Source organism: Agelaius phoeniceus, chromosome 8 (assembly GCF_051311805.1).
Source record: "Agelaius phoeniceus isolate bAgePho1 chromosome 8, bAgePho1.hap1, whole genome shotgun sequence".
In the NCBI taxonomy this organism is placed as follows: Eukaryota; Metazoa; Chordata; class Aves; order Passeriformes; family Icteridae; genus Agelaius; species Agelaius phoeniceus.
The window spans coordinates 3,772,501-3,783,466 of NC_135272.1; positions in this window are offsets into that span (position 1 = coordinate 3,772,501).

The following is a 10,966-nucleotide window of genomic DNA, read 5'->3' on the forward strand; positions in this document are numbered from 1 at the left end:
TATAATAACTAAAACCGTTGAAAGATTTAACAGAGAAAAGATTTTGTAGTCGGTAACAGACACTTCCTCTTCAAATACTAACAAGATTGATAAGGACTCAGAGGAATGTCACTTGCATATCTCACACCACCCCTTCGTTCCTAAAGTCCCCCTCGCCTCCATTACTCCTAAAGCAGAGGTTACGCTGCCCACCACAGTTCCCCCTCCCACATTCTCCACCCCTGCGGGACCTGCGCTGCCCAACTCCACGGATCCTCTCTTATCTGTAATTCCACACATCCCCCTTACCCCCAGCTCGGCTTCCTCCTTGCCTCCGGTCCCGGGGGTCCCTTTTCCTGCCTCTGCCGCCCCCTCCACCCCTGCGTCAGCTCTGCCCCCCTCCGCTGCGGCCCCCCCCACCCCCGCGCTGGTGTCCCCCACCGTCCCTCCCGCCGCCGCACCCGCCACCCCCACTCCCCCCGCCCCGGCTCCGACCGCCCCGGCCCCTCCCGAGGGCTCCTCGAGCCTCACCCCCGCCGCTCCTGAGCCCGGGTCCATCCCCGCCCCCTCCCCCTGCTCCCTCCCTGCCACAGCAGGGGGACCTCACACAAGCGCAGTGCCACCAACCCACCCCGTAACTGCGGCACCCCAGACTGGTACCACTGCCCACTCACCCCCACTCCCCCCATGCCCGCACCCCCACCCCGCCCAGCCCCCCTGCCCCCACCATGCATCCCCCCAACCCCCCACCCACCCTCAATGCCACCCCAATGGAATCCCAGACACCCCCCAAAGTGCTACCCCCCCCACCCTGTCCTGTGCATGCTGTGCTGCCATCCCAGCTCCATTGGCACCTCCCCCTACCCAGGTCATGACATGTCTCCCCCCCAGCCATTGAAACCTTTGAAAAACGCTTCTAAACGAAAAAAGCATAAGTCACAGATTGCAACCCCCCCTCAGTCCTCCTCAGAGGACCAGAGCTCTTGCAGTGAATCTGATTCTGATACGATCCACACGGATCCATGGGCTCTTATTAAAGTAGAAGCGACAAAGGCTGGAGACTGGGAGCTGGCACAGAAAATTAATGCTTTCCCAGTAGAATATAAGCAAGGACGGAATGGTGGCGAGTCCGCTATAAAGACGTGGAAAGCTAACTCGAACAAGGAACTAGTGCAATTAAGAAATATAGCCAAAGAACATGGGCGAAGCTCACATATTTTTAGAAATTTCTTAGAAGCCATGTTCTCAGCACATGTCTTACTTCCCCACAATGTAAAAAATATTTCACACTGCCTCCTGTCCCCAGCAGAATATTTGTTATGGGACAGGCATTGGAAAAGACATTTAAAAACATTATCAGATTCATATTCTGCGGATGCTAATAAGACGAATTTTACGGTAGCTCAGCTAGCTGGTGAAGGTGACTTACAGAAACCAGCAGACCAATTGGAAACCTTGAATAAAGAGGCACTGCAGGACATCACTCTCGCAGCAAAAACCTCTTTACTTCTTCTGCATGATGAGTCAATGCCAACAATGCATTTTTCTACTATTAAACAAGGGACAGATGAAAGTTTTATCAAATTTGTGGACAGACTTAGAGATGCTCTGGAGAAACAGATAGAGAGCACAGAGGCAAAGAAGGAACTCTTATGTAAACTTGCCTTGTGTAACTTAAATGAAAAATGCAAAGCCATTTTGAGGTCTCTACCCATGGACACAGACCCCACCATAGAGCAAATGCTGGAATGCTGTACACGTCACATGTCCACTGAAAATACAGTGGCCCGAGCAGTTGCTAAGGGTATTGCTGAAGGAGTTTCTGGGGCATATGCAGTAATAGCTTCTAAAGACCAAGCTAAATGCTATCACTGTGGGGATCTTGGACATTATATAAAGGACTGCCCAGAGAGATCACACCCCCGATACCACCGTAACAATTACCAAAGACCCCAGAATCAGCAGCGCTACCAGCAGCATTCGGGAAACTTCTTGCGCAGCCCGGTTGAGCCCCGGGCGCTGACAACAAATCAAAGGCCACCCAGACCCAACCCCGCACCAACCCAGGACGTTCCGGACCACAAGAAGAGGATCCAACCCACAGGGCAACCCAGATGGGAACCCGCCGTCAACTGGTAACTGCTTTGTCCATTGACTTTAATAATGAGAATGTTCACCATGTTCCCACAGGCAAATATGGGCCAAAAGGTGGTCCTTCGCACATTTTAATTATAGGTGACTCTCTTAATAGCCCAAAGGAGATCTTCGTTGTTCCAGAAGTGCTGACAGTGCAGCCAGGACAAGAAATTCTCGTCCAGGTATACTGCATAGACTCACCATTTTCTCTTTCAAAGGGAACTCCAATAGCACAAGTCTTTTTACTCCCAAAGGATCACAGGGAACAGATTCCTCTCAACCCTACAGCTATGTGGGCACAAGTCATGGGACCCTCCAAGCCTACCATCGAGTGCGGCCTCACCTGCAAAGGTGAGAAGACCCACCTACCAGGGATGCTGGACACCGGTGCTGATGTGACCATCATCGCCCGCTCAGAATGGCCAGCACACTGGGATCTACAACCTGTTGCAGGCATGGTTTCAGGGATTGGCGGAGCTACAGTGTCCATAAGAAGCAAGAACAACATCCTCGTGGAAGGGCCTGAAGGCAAGCTGGCAACCATTTGTCCATTCGTGGTAAGGGCCCCCATCACCCTTTGGGGCAGAGACGTTCTATCCCAGTGGGGAGCTTCCCTACGTATTCCCACTCAGGATTTCTAATCGGGGCCACTGAGCTAAGTGCGCTGCCAGAAACCCCTCGTCTCACCTGGAAAAGTCACAAGCCACTCTGGATTGAACAGTGGCCCCTCAATAAAGCCAAACTGCGCGCCCTAAACACCCTCGTGGAAGAACAGCTCGCAAAAGGCCACATAGTAGAGTCCAACAGCCCTATGAACTCTCCAGTCTTTGTTGTACCAAAGCCTGGGACAAACAGGTGGAGGCTCCTCCACGACCTTCGCAGAATCAACGAGGTCATCAAGGACATGGGCCCCCTCCAGCCTGGCCTGCCCTCCCCATCGATGCTGCCTAGAGACTGGACACTTGCTATCATAGACATTAAGGACTTTTTCTTCAGCATTCCTCTGCACCCTGAGGATGCTCCACGGTTTGCCTTTTCCATTCCCTCTCTTAACAAGGAGGCCCCGCTCAAAAGATATCATTGGCGTTATCTTCCTCAAGGACTAAAAAACAGCCCAACCATTTGCCAGTGGTACGTGGCTCACATCCTGTCTCCCATTCGGAAATCATTCCCCGATGCTATCATCCATCACTATATGGATGACATCCTGGTGTGTGCTTCAGACAAAGCTTACTTGGACAAAACAGTTAAAAAGACTATTGAAACCATAGAAAAGGCAGGAATGGAGATTCGTGAGGACAAAATCCAGTACACCAAGCCATGGACTTACCTTGGAGTCCAGATCCGGGAAAGGACCATCGTACCTCAGCAGCTCACCATAAATGACAACCCAAAAACCCTCAGGGACTTACACAGCCTTTGCGGATCCATCAACTGGGTACGTCCACTGCTAGGAATTACAACAGAGGACCTTGCTCCCTTGTTCAACCTTCTTTGTGGACCTAAGGACCTGGACTCTCCCTGCACTCTCACAGAAGAAGCCAGAGGTGCCATCACCAAAGTCCAGGAAGCCCTGTCTTCACGCAAAGCCCATCGCTTCGAGCCCAGCCTGCCTTTCCAGTTCATCATCCTGGGAAAAGCACCTCGATTCCATGGACTGATTTTCCAATGGGACTCCCAGCTTCGAGACCCTTTGTTGATACTGGAATGGGTCTTTACAAATAGCCAGCCCACAAAGACACTTACCACCTACCAGGAGGTCATAGCACATTTAATAAAAAAGGCAAGGACTCGCCTTTGCTCTCTTTCAGGTTGTGAGTTTGAATGCATATACTTACCAATAACTCTTACAGACTTTGAGGATTTGATCCAGACCAATGAAAGCCTCCAGTTTGCCCTGGATAGCTACACGGGCCAAACTTCAGTTAGGATCCCAAAACACAAACTTTTTAACCCTGATGTAACCTTCCATTTGATTCCAAAACAAATCCAAAGTAGAAAACCTCTCAAGGCTCTAGCCCTCTTTACAGATGGCTCAGGGTCTTCCCACAAGTCAGTGGTTACATGGAGAGACCCCCAAACACAAGACTGGCACTCTGACATACAAATAGTGGAGGGATCTCCACAGATCGCAGAATTAGCAGCTGTTGTCAGAGCCTTTGAAAAGTTTAAAAACGAGCCTTTCAATCTGGTTACAGATTCAGCGTATGTCGCTGGGATAGCGATGAGAGCAGAACATGCTCTTCTCAAAGAGGTCTCTAATCCAAAGTTGTACCAACTGCTCTCTAAATTAATATACCTAATCTCCCACAGAAAGCAACCTTACCATATAATGCATGTGAGGTCACACACAGACCTCCCAGGTTTTGTTGCAGAAGGCAACAGGAAAGCGGATGCATTAGCAATGGCAGCAGAAACTGCTAATGTTCCTAACATCTTTGCCCAGGCAAAGGTGTCACACGCGTTTTTTCATCAAAATATACCTGCCCTTATGAGAATGTTTAAGCTCTCAAAGGATCAGGCAAAGGCTATCGTGGCTACATGTCCGAACTGTCAGAACTATCAGATACCATCCATGGGGACAGGAGTCAATCCCCGAGGTCTGAATAGCTGCCAGCTGTGGCAGACAGATGTAACTCACTTCGCACCTTTTGGAAGATCAAAATACGTGCATGTATTGGTCGACACGTTTTCAGGAGCAGTATTTGCATCATCACATGCAGGAGAAAATACCATGCACACAATAAAACACTTTCTCCTCGCTTTTGCCACCCTGGGTGTACCAAAAGAGATTAAAACAGATAATGGACCAGCCTACACTTCCCGCAAGTTAAAGGAGTTCTTCAATGAATGGGGAATAGCACACAAGACCGGCATACCTGTAAACCCCACAGGACAATCCATCATGGAAAGGACACATCAAACCCTCAAAAGAGTCCTCGATCAACAGAACAGAGACACGAGAATCACATCTCCAGTGGAAAGACTTTGCAAGGCTCTCTACGTCATCAACTTCCTGAACTGTACAGCATCAGAGCCTGACCCACCAATACTTCGCCACTTTGCAAATACCACCCAAGCAAAGCTCACTGAGAAACCACCTGTGCTCGTGAAGGACCCTGATACGCACCAAATTTCTGGGCCTCACCAGTTGATTACCTGGGGTAGAGGATATGCGTGCGTGCTACTACCATCCGGTCCGAGGTGGTACCCAGGAAAAAACATAAAGCCATATTTAGGCACTGCAAACACTACTCCTGCAAATGGGGACAAGAACTCTCCTGAGGCAAACACAAGACCACCTCAAAACCAAACCAGCTCTGCCTGGAGACGAAGACGTTGCCAAATACCCACAAACACAAGAACAGACCGCCCCATTACAAGACAGCAGACAAAACTGAAAAGCTAAACAACAGTCTGCTGCATCAGGCTATAGATAGCCTTAACACAAAAGTGTTCTCTGAACTATATGTTGTTACACTGTTTTTTTTGTATTTAAAGGAAGAAACAAAAAAAACAAAACAAAAAAACCCTGTTATTCCCCCTCCCTAACCTTTTAAAACCCCTTAACCTTCTACCCACTCCTCCTCCCATAGTGTAGTTTAGAAATTAAAAGAAAAGGGGGGGGGAGGAGGGGAAGACAGAAAAGAACAAGGCAGAAAACCCTCTCATCATAAAGATAACAAATTCTGCTTATATTCCCTATCAGAAGCCCTATTCCTGCCCAAAGATGAAAAATATCTCTGTTGCTGCTGTCCTCACTGCTGCCTGGATGTTCTTCACCGTACCACATGCCTTTGGCTGGATTAGCCCACAGCCCAGCCATAATGTTTGGGTAACCTTAGCAAAAACATTAAAACAGGACAACATGTGCTTGTCCACGGGAAGCATTGATAATCCACTTTCCACATGTCTAGTAGGAATTCCCTTTGTAGCAGATGACTGGCCTGTCTATAACTCAGAGATCCTCCGCACCACAGGTAAGAGACCCAATGTGGCTGATACTTGGGACGAGTGGACAAAAATTCTGCCAGATGCTCGAGAGGAACCCCAAGAATTAGATCTGTTGGGGTCCTCCAAGGCCACATACTATGTCAAATTTTACTTTAGATGTCCAAGAAACAATTGGCCAGAAATTGACCAGAACAAAAACACATATCAAAAAGAATATCACCAATTAACAAAGCCTATAATTCTCATGATTGGTGCAATTACACGGCTTGTGTGATTTCTGTGTCCTCTCTCCATCCCAAAGTATTACCCAAGGGAATGTTTCTCATCTGTGGTGACAGAGTATGGGCTGGGATCCCCTCCCGACTCCAGGGAGGTCCCTGTACTCTTGGAAAACTTTCTACCCTTACTCCAAACATCACTGTTACATAATTGGAAAAAAGAAAGCGAATCAAAACGACAAAAAAGGTCCTACACTGAATTTGATGAAAATTGTGATCCTAAATTATACGATTGGAACAAACCAAAAAAGATTGCTGTCTCCCTGTTCTTACCCTGGGTAGCTGCAGCTAAGGCCCTCGGTGAAATCAATCACCTTGGGTGCTGGCTCAGTAAACAAGCTAATGCTACATCTGCAGCCTTGAGTGATCTCTTAAAGGAAGAAGAAACCACAAGACAGGCTTCGCTCCAAAATCGAGCAGCAATCGACTTCCTGCTGCTTGCCCATGGACACGGCTGTGAAGACTTCGAAGGAATGTGCTGCTTCAACCTTTCTTCACGCTCGGAATCCATCCATGCGAACATCCAGAAACTGAAAGATTTCGTGAAGGACTTGAAAGTAGAAAGAATCCCAGATTGGGTCAATGAACTTTTCGGGCAATGGGGATTAACAGGATGGGCTGCATCCTTGTTAAGGGAATGTTGTTGATTCTCCTTGTAGTTGTTATTGTGTTAGCTATGTTCTCGTGCCTTGTTCACTGTTTCAAAAGAACTATAACAGACGCCTTTTTTGTAAAAACAGAAAGTGGAGTTGTAGTAAACCCCATAGATTTAGGAAAAGCTCCATGGAGGATATGAACAATAGGAATGCTGAAACAGCAAAAGAAAATTCCTGTTTTTCTGTCCTCCACCCCTTAACCTACCTCTGTAACCCTATAAGGCAATGTCATGTTAACCCCTTACCCATTGGTCAAGCTTGGATCCTTTCCAACCCTATAAAAGAAGCATACTGTACCCCATTAGGGGAGAAAGAAGAAGAGCAGAGACCTTTCACGGACCTCCCCAAATAAAGCCATCTCCGTGGAACAGCCTGCGCCTTCTCCTTCTCCTCTCTCTCCATCTGCTGCAGCCTCCAGCCCAGGGCACCACTACCTAGCAAGCAGAGCTGAAATCCTGAGAGCTTGCAATCGCTATAGAGCTGATAATCACCGTGCTTGCTAGATGGCAGCCCCGAGGCGTTGGCATGAGCGAGCGAGCTTTGGGCACCTGGTCCCTACCCAGGGACTGAGCTCCTGAGCCCTAGTGCTCTGCTTTATGATAAGGCCAAATAAGAGGCTTTATTATTTGGAGACCTCATCTATGGGTGGATGGACCACTAGGATTTCCCAGTTGCTGGGAATGGTTCTCCAGGTGCCTGGTGTAAAACAGGGCTCCCCAGCAAGTGCGGATCTGCAAGATGATAAACAATTGTCTTGCTTTGAAGAGAGAGGCGTCTGCTAATGAAGGCAGAAGGCTTCTCTGAAATGGAAAATGGAAATCCTCTCCCTTCAAATGATTCTAATTTAGAAATTCAAATGCTCTCAGTGAAAGATATGGGGATAGGAATGAACCCGCAGAGCCGGGCAGTTTGCTGATGCTCTGAGCCCTTCCTAAAAATCCTGTGGGGTTGCCTTAGACACCTGCTGCCAGGGATTCCTTCCAGCCTGGGCCACTTGGGCTGGGCGGGGGGCAGCCCCAGGGCAGGCGGCAGTGTGTGCAAGGGCCCTGGCTGGCACGCTGCAGCACGGTCACCGTGCCATGGAACGGAACCCGGTGACCAAGGCCCCTTTGTGACACGTAGGAAATAGAAGCTTGCCCGGCTGCTGGGAGCACACAACGGGGCAGAACAGGACAGAGCGGTGCCGTGAGGAGCCCTCGCACAGCACGCTCGTTCCCGTCTGACCCGCAGCCTTTGCGAGGCCTTATTCCTGCAGCTGAGCTCGAGGCCAGGCCACAGGACTTGGTGACGCGTGGCCTTGCCGAGACTTCTCTTCTGCAGGTGCTCTCGAGGGCAGGGCGTGGGACTTGGTGCCCCAGAGTCATCTCCCATCCCTGCCACCAGCGCCCTCGAGGCCCGACCACAATCGTTGTCAGGAGTCTCCTGTCCTTGTGGCAGGAGCCCTGGAGACCAGAGTGCAGGACTTGCTGTCCTGTAGCCTTGCCCAGGCTTCTGTCTTGAAGGTGCCTTCCAGGCACAACTGCAGGACTTGCTGACTCAGAGCTTTTCTGAGGCATCTCTCCTGCAAGTAGCCAGAAATCCAGGCACTAACATGGAGCAGAGACCCCCGAGAGCGCCCAAGGTGGCCTGGGGGAAAGAGGAGGAAGAAGGCCCTGCAGCTGCCCCAGCACAGGAGACCAAAGAGGTGCTGCCAATTGAGCTGCCGCAAGAGGGTGAGTGGTAGAACTGGGCCACAGGCTTGGTGCCTGCAGCCAGCTTGGCGCCTTTGCATCCCATCCCATCCCATCCCATCCCATCCCATCCCATCCCATCCCATCCCATCCCATCCCATCCCATCTCATCCCCTGGGCCATGCCCATGGACAGGACAGAAAAGGGGCCGGGACCCCACAGGGGCTGTACTCCATCCCCTGGGGCATCCTGGGGCTCTCCCTGCCTGGGCAGTGCAGGGCTGGGCCGTGTTCTCCGGCCTCTCCCGCAGCCCCTCAGCTCTGCCTGCGCTCGCTCTTTGCCAGGTGCAGCCCTGCAGCGCACACAAGAGCAGGAGCCTGCCCATGGCCTCTTCCGCAGAACAGCGCAGGTACCTGCAGCTATCCCCACCTGGGCTGGGCCTGCTGGAACCGCGCTTGGAGCATTGCCTGCAACATGCCTGGCTTCTTGCCCTTCTCCTACAGCTGGTTTGCAAATTCATCAAGAAAATTCGGGCAGAAGAGACCAGCACCATGGGCACTGGGCTCAGAGCCTATTCACACATCTTTAAAACCAAGACCAGTGCTGCTCTGCTGGATATACTCGTAGAGGAAGGCTTTTCCAACCCAAAGCAAGTAAGCAGCCTGTGGCCAGGCTTGATCCTCCCAGGAATTGCTTGCTTGCCCAAGCCATGCCTGCTGCTCACTGGAACTCTTGGAGGCCATGGCAGCGTGGTGGCAAGGGAAGTACTTGTCTGGAGAAGCTAGGGACATTCCTCCTTCTGGCAGCTTTCCAAGTCTCCCCATGCCTTCTCCAGGTGCCTGCCATGGTCAGATACATCCACCAGTGGCTCCTGGCCAATCAGTTTGCTGAGCACAGGCTGAACAGGAGCCTGCTGGATCTGACAGAAGCACAGCCTGCTGACCTAGTCGTGACGCTCCTGCGTGTGGCCCCTTCCTGTGACAGGTATGGGGCCCACGTGCCCAGAGGGGCTCAGGGCTCCCCAGCCCATCAACCTGTACAGCCTGGCCCAGGTTGTACATGTTGTAGCCTGGCCTGACCAACAGAGAGTTCCAGGGCCCTCTGGCTGCTCCCTTTGCCAGCCCTGGCACGTCAGCCCCTGAGCCTGCTGCCATGCTCCCTCGCTGCCCCTCAGGGGCCTGTCCCCACAGGGCTGGGCTGCCTGGCTGCTGCTGGCCAGTGGCATTGGGCAGAGGCAGAGCTGGCAGCCAGCTCAGCTCCCCACTGCTGCCCAGGCCCCGCTGCTGTGTCTGAGACCCCCCTGAGACAGAGCTTTAACCCCACAGAGCTGCTTTCACCATGTGGAAGAGCATCATGTGCTCACCCAGGACTGCAGAGCCGGCGCTGCTGATACTCCTGCACGTGCTGGGGAGCTGGCCCAAGCACAGCACGTGCACCGCCGATGGGGACAAAACGGGTGTCTTTGTCCTGGCTGTGAGTTTCTATAACTGGCCTTTGCTGGCCCCAAGGCCGCCTCTCCATCCCCCTTCCCTCACTGGATCTCCCTGCCGCAGGCGCTGGCCTGAAACCTGGCCCAGGGGCAGCTCCAGGCCCAGCAGGCCCCGTGCTCCCGCTGCGTCTCTCCGGGCCTCTCCCTGCCAAGCTCGGGCCCTGCCACACGGACGCCTGGGAACTGAGTGCTGTCTCTGGGGGCTTTGTCCTTTGCAGGCAACCGTGGTGATGTGGAAGATCCTCCAGGTGCCCTGTGTCCCACATATGGTGACGGTGTATTTCCCCCGCCTCTTTGTGCATCTGCTCTCCCAAGTGTTCTTCAGCACTCTGGATATGCCAGAGGAGGTCGATGCCTTCTGGAAGGGGACATGCCAGGAGGAATACGGCCTTGCCACCAGCCCCAACAGGTGCTCCATCCCACTCCTCCTGTCCCTGCCATGTCCCTGGCCAGGAGCCAGTGCTCCCAGCATGACCTGGCCTTTGCTGTGCACGCAGGTTTGCAGTGCAGACCCTGAAGTCCCTGCTCTGCCGAATGCAGCACGAGGATGTGGTGGTGGCAATGGAAAGCCATTGTGGCTGGGACACGCTGCTATGTGCTGACACCCACCACTATGCCGTGGCTCTGCTGGCCAGGTGAGAGCCCCTTCTCCCCACAGCCTCTGAAATGTGTGCCCAGGGAGCTCCACAGAGTCCCCGAGTTGTGGGCCAGAGGGCCTTGTCACCGAGGGATGGCCAAGCAGACTGGAAAAGGCTGGCACAGGAGGGTGCCCAGAAGAGCTGCCTCCCAAATAGCCCAGGGCCT